The sequence below is a fragment of the Pteropus vampyrus genome, unplaced genomic scaffold (genome assembly GCF_000151845.1).
Source record: "Pteropus vampyrus isolate Shadow unplaced genomic scaffold, Pvam_2.0 Scaffold1, whole genome shotgun sequence".
NCBI lineage: Eukaryota > Metazoa > Chordata > Mammalia > Chiroptera > Pteropodidae > Pteropus > Pteropus vampyrus.
In genome coordinates this window covers 31336629-31342651 of record NW_011888782.1, presented here as the reverse complement: position 1 = coordinate 31342651, position 6023 = coordinate 31336629, and positions in this window count along the sequence as shown.

The window sequence follows — 6023 nt, the reverse complement described above, 5'->3', positions numbered from 1 at the left end:
AATCTGCAACTTCTATTTTGGTAGCATCTAGGATCTACAGAAGATATTCTCAATTACTTGGAATTTCAAAATTGAGGTTCCCTAGCAACAATGCACCAGTGGCAAAATACTCCGTATAGTTTGTGGAGAAAAGCTCTTTAAAGTGGAAAGAATTTGTAGTCTGATAAAGATTACATTGGAATCAGTTCGTTTTTTCCTCTAGGAGGGCAGACATTTCTCCAAGTTTTGGTAAAAGTTATGGCTCAGATTTCAAAATGCAAACAGATGTTCCTAAAGCATCCGAAATGGGCCACTCCACTTTTATTCCCAGAGCCGTGGCGACTCAAGTTATTTTGTGTCCCAACCCTGTCAAGGGCAACAACTCATTATCCCCCCCTTTGGTGTAAACTTTCAAGAGAAGTGAAACAGCACACTTTTGGCGTTTTCCCAAAGTGGCCGGCAGCGTGCGAGGTCCACGAACCGGGGTTGGATAGGATAAACCTTGAGGCCAACAGCGCTCAGAAATTTCCGAGCATTGGGCTCGTGAAGGTTTTACATGCCCCCATCTAGCTGGTCCCAGGAAAAAATTAGTGGTTGTTACAGTAAGAAGAAGACTGTTTCTTTTTGCAACCTGGGCCATCAAATGGCCTTGGTGCGTGGGGGTAGATGGTGGGTGCACCGGGCTCTCCGACCTCGGAGGCTCCAGCTCACCGCCACGCCAGAGGGATGCGCAGCAGCGGCCAGTGCTGCGACCTCCACCCTACCCCGTGGCGCCAGTCTTTGGAATCTGGCGTCGCTCCCATCTCGCCCGTCGAAGTGGGGGTCCTGTTACACTGGGCCTCGCCTTCATACCCAGGCCCAACGGGGCTGGGGAAAGAACTTGGCAGAGCTCAGCCTCAAGATCTGCACCCCCGAGGAAGGAAAGCAGAGGAGAGGAGTTTCACCAGGTCTCTCCTCGGCTAGGGTCTCGGGAAACGCACGGTGCTTACCCAAGAACCCCGCCCTCTGTGAGAGGCGAGGCTGCGGGCCTGCCAGGACGGTTTGAGAATCAGGCCCGGCCAGCGAGACTCCAACCCTCACCCCTCCGGCCCCCGGTGCCACATCCCGCCGTCTCCCCGCGCCACTACTTCAGGCAGCCCACTCCGCCCGGCCTCTTCGCGAGTCAAACCACCCGCCACAGGGCTGCTCTCACTGCGCAGCGAGTCCCTTCGCTGCCTCCTCCCAGCCCCAAACGGCGGTGGCCACAAGGTGATAACATTTTATACCAACTGGAAGACAGAGAATACCAAATATTAGTGAAGATGTAGAGCAACCAGAACTGTCATTTTTCGATGGGAGTGTAAATTTGTACAACCACTTTGCAGAACTATTTTGGTAGTATCTACACAGCTGAATTAGAAAAACCTAAGGACGTAGGAATCTCATTTCTAGGTCTTTACACAACAGAAATGCATATATATATAATATATATGCATATATATATGCATATATATATAATATATATGCATATATATATATATTCGCCTAAAGACATGTACTAGAATGGTCACGGCAGCACTATTTGTAATAGCCCCAAACTGGGAACTACTTAATGGTAGTTTGAAGAATGGTTGAATAAATTGTGTGAAATACTATATAGAAATGAGAGTTAATATAACAAAACAAATGAATCTCAGAAACCTAATGTTTAGTTAAAGAAGCCAAACAATAGAACGCATATTGTATGATTCCATTTATATAGAATTTAAAATAAAACTAGGATATGATCTTTGAAGTCAGGTTAGCAGTTACATGTGCACATGGGGGACTTCTGGGGTGTTGGTAATGTTCTGATTTTTGGTGTGGGTCCTTACATGGGTGGGTTCATTTTGTAAAAAAATCACACATGATTCAAGCATTTTTCTGTATGTATGTCATAATTAATAATTTACCCCCCCAAAAAAGAATACACTTAAGGATTTCTATTTATTTAAAGTAGTTTTGTATTAAAAATTCTGTAGTGATGGTTTTTAAATGGTTTAAATTTTACCTAATAAAATTACATTCTTGTTTGATTTTTAAACTTGGGCTTTTCTAGAAGAAGTGATAGATTTGAATTTTTCAATTCAAATTCAGGAACTCTTAGTTTTCTTTGCAACCAATCACTTTGTCAGACAACTGACCAAGATTTGGGACAGAGTGAAACTAACCAGACCACATAGTCACAGAATGTTGTTGGCTCATTAACAGGGCTTTAACCAGTCGCATAGAAATATATATTCATGTATCCATGAATACATATTACAATCCTCAAAGCAGCAGTGAATGACTGTTAAAAGAAGGTTTAACGTTTGAAATAATTATACATGTCTTAATTAGCTGTTTCCCAAACTTGTCTGAAAATAAGAAACACATGGGACTGTATGAATAATATAGGTTCCCGGGCCTGCACCAAACCAACTGAATTGGAATCTCTGTTCTAGGGGAAAGGGTACAGGAGTCAATTTAGCTAACATCCCAGGTAATTCTTACCATGGGACAAGTTGGAGGAAACAAGAATCTTTATTCAATGCTTAAATAGGAAAAGTAACACAGGAGACTTATATTTAAATAAGTATTCTCTGAGTGTTAACTAGTTTTACCACAACCTCAGTATTATAAGATTTTCCCAAACCATTTACCCTTTAAGAAATGTCCCTTGTTACTGATTTTAAACAGTGCTCTACCGAGTCACGTGTTATTCTGAGATTCAGAATGGTTTGGCAGTAGGACAAAGTTTTCCTAAATCATGAAATTCGAGCAGTAATAATTGTTACACATATGGATTTCAAACAGGATTCTGATATAGTGGTTTTCAGATATTTACTGAACAGATCAGCAGTTTCTCTTCTGCCCATTTCTTTATTGCAAGGTATTTCAAAAAGGAATCAAAATTCTGTGAAATATTTGAATTTGTCATATACAGGCTTAGCTTGTGAATATAATTATAAAAGAATATAATTTAGTTTCATTTTTAAAAAAGCATTTGTCCTAGGATTCAAAATTCTTTTTTCTTTAATCCATTTTGATAATTTTTTTAGTTTGCTTTTCAACTGTCTAAACAGCTCTTGAATTGTTACAACTTCCAAACAGCTAGTATATCTAGCATTTACTAGATTTCTTAAAATTGCACTAAGAGTTTTGGACACCTTTTATAAAAGCCAAAGCAACTTCAATCACATAAAACCATATTCATGGCCTTTATTTTTAATTGCATTTTTTTTTGTTTTTAATGCCTATAGCACCTGGTATTCCTAGGTGGTCTCCCATCCAAGTACTAACCAGGCCTGATCCTGCTTAGCTTCCAAGATCAGACATGTTCAGGTTGCTATGGCCCTACATTGAACTACATTTTAAAGTCTGTAAAGACCTTTTGACACTTGTCCTAAAAAAAATTATTTAGGACAGTATTTCCTAAAACATGGATTCTTTATAAACATGCTGAGATGGAGGCTGGGGTAAAAATTATTCATTTGGATTCAACACTTGAGAGAGAAAGGAGGCGAAGTAGGGTTGCACATAGAAGAAATCGAAATACAAAGCAAGCCCGACAAAGCCTTGGCCATGGCCCCTCCCGTGGGGAAGCTCTGGAGCAAATATTGTTGCTCTGAATTGACAGGCATCAGGCTGAAATGGCCAGACCTTATTAACCCTGCTTCTCTTGGAATCCAGGTTCAGGCTGCCCTGTGAGAATGAGACCTCTGGTGAGATGGCATCTGCAGACCTGACCTAGAAGTAGCTGACAGATGGAGGTCGTCTGCTGACCACACTCCTGGCAGCAGGGCAACAAGTCTTTCCTTGAAGGGGAATCTGCACAGCACAGCTCTGTGTCCACAAGATGATTTTTGGAGAGACAGATGAATAGTATACATTTTAATGCATAGAGGCAATCCCTGGCCTGTTAGGAACCCAGCCGCACAGCCGGAGATGAGCAAGCCACAAGTGAAGCTTCGTCTGTATTTGCATCCTCTCCCCAGGGCTAGCATCACCGCCTCAGCTCCACCTCAGATCATCAGGCATTCGATTCTCATAGAGGCACCGGTCCCTGGTGCCAAAAAGGTTGGGGACCACTACTCTAGAGCATGGATGTCATTACCTTGATATCCTCGTATATAATCACCAAGAGGGGTCGGGGCAGACACATACTGCTTGATCTTCCAAGCATTATCAGATGTGGCACCTCTTTACTGTTGGCTAAGGACAAGTTTCAGTACAAATGTGCTGCTGTGAGTTCTTAACTGCTAACACTCAGTCGGAGAATGGGTGAACTGGTCTGGTAAAGGGGCTATGCGCAAGTCACCAACAGAGTCAACTATAGGTAAAAAAATTTTTTATCATAACACCTAACCATTTACTTCAGTTGTATATTTTCACTCTAGAACATTTTTGATAGTAGCCATTAACATGTTTTAAAAAATAGATCCTAATATTTGAACTCTTTTTAAATTTAGCATCTGGGTTTAAAAATATTTTAAAAAGGTAAAATAAAAAAGGTTAAATTACTTTTTATAAAAGTCACTGAAAGTCTTCAATCTAAATAAAGCATATTGTTAGATGGTTAAGGGAAAAGGCTTTGAGCAAAATGGAAGTGAATTTAAAATCTGGCTCCAGTGTTCACTAGCTGTAGGATTGGTGATTGTTTACAAGTTTTTCTATGTGTCTCATCTGCTTCTTTATCTGGAAAAAAAAGGAAATAATAATAAAAGCAACCCTTTCTTAGAGATGTTGTGAGGTTTACAGAATACATGATTGAGTTCCATTTCTAGTTCTGGTAACAGGATGGGCCACAGAACTGGATCAACCTTATCACTAAAAATAACTAAAAATACTTTATAAAATCTTTTCTGAAAATCTGTAAGTCATCAGAGAGCTAATAAGGTACTAAGATTTATCAGGCCAATGTCTAAGGAACCCAGAAAAGTGAATGAAGTAATGAAGCTGCTTTTGCCCTGAATCTGGCCAAACCCTAAGGTTTAGTTTTCACAGCCCGGTGACAATGACAGAAGATCCGATGTAGAGAGTCTAATGGGAAACCACCTTCCTAGTGAGCCCACAAGACATGAGAAGGTGGGTTGAGGAGCACACACCTGAAAATTTGTAATTATAAGCCAACCATTATGCTGCTTCGCAGACCATGTTCACACTACCTAGGTGTTCCAGAGAAACTTCAACCTGCGAATTTAGTTTAAAGCCATCCTGGAAGTCCTTTTTCATAGAGGAATCCCAGCTAATACATATAGAAGGTATGATAAAATAGTATATCACAGGTATGAAATCATGAATTTAGACTCGTGTTCTAAAATTAAAATTCAGTTTCTCAGTCACACTGCCGCTTTGCAAGGGATCTTCTAGCCATGATATTTTGTCCCTGCTCTTAGATAAAGGGGAAACAGACTGTTGGAACAGAGCAATTGATGATATTTTAAGGATGAGATCATTGTTGGAGCGAAGTTCTTAGGAGATGATAAAAATGGTAATGAGAATAGCTATGTTTTAAAGCTCTGTAAAGAAATACAAATATACATACATTTAATTAAACATATTATGTAACCGTAATTCAGGAATTCTTTTCCAAAAGAGCAAGCCTATCTTCTTGGCTTGCTCCTGTCATGTTTATGGAGCAAGTTATTTTAATGAAGTGTAATTTTAAAATCTTCAGTTTATAACACTTAAATCGATATTGCTTATACTTCAGCCAAATTTGCTGTAAAATCAAGGTTTACGTTTCCCCTTCTGCTCGATATACTGGCTCAATAGCCTATGTTTCTGATTACAAAGTTTCTAGGGAATTAATTTAATTTTCTCATGAAAATACATTTTGAGCATGTGATATAGGAAAACAGTCTCCAACCTTGTTGGCACCAGGGACCGGTGCTCCTATGAGAATCAAATGCCTGATGATCTGAGGTGGAGCTGAGGCGGTTGTACTAGCTGCAAATATAGATGAAGCTTCGCTTGCTAGCCCGCCGCTCCTGCTGTGCGGCCTGGTTCCTAATTGGCCACGGACCTGGTTCCTAACAGTCCAT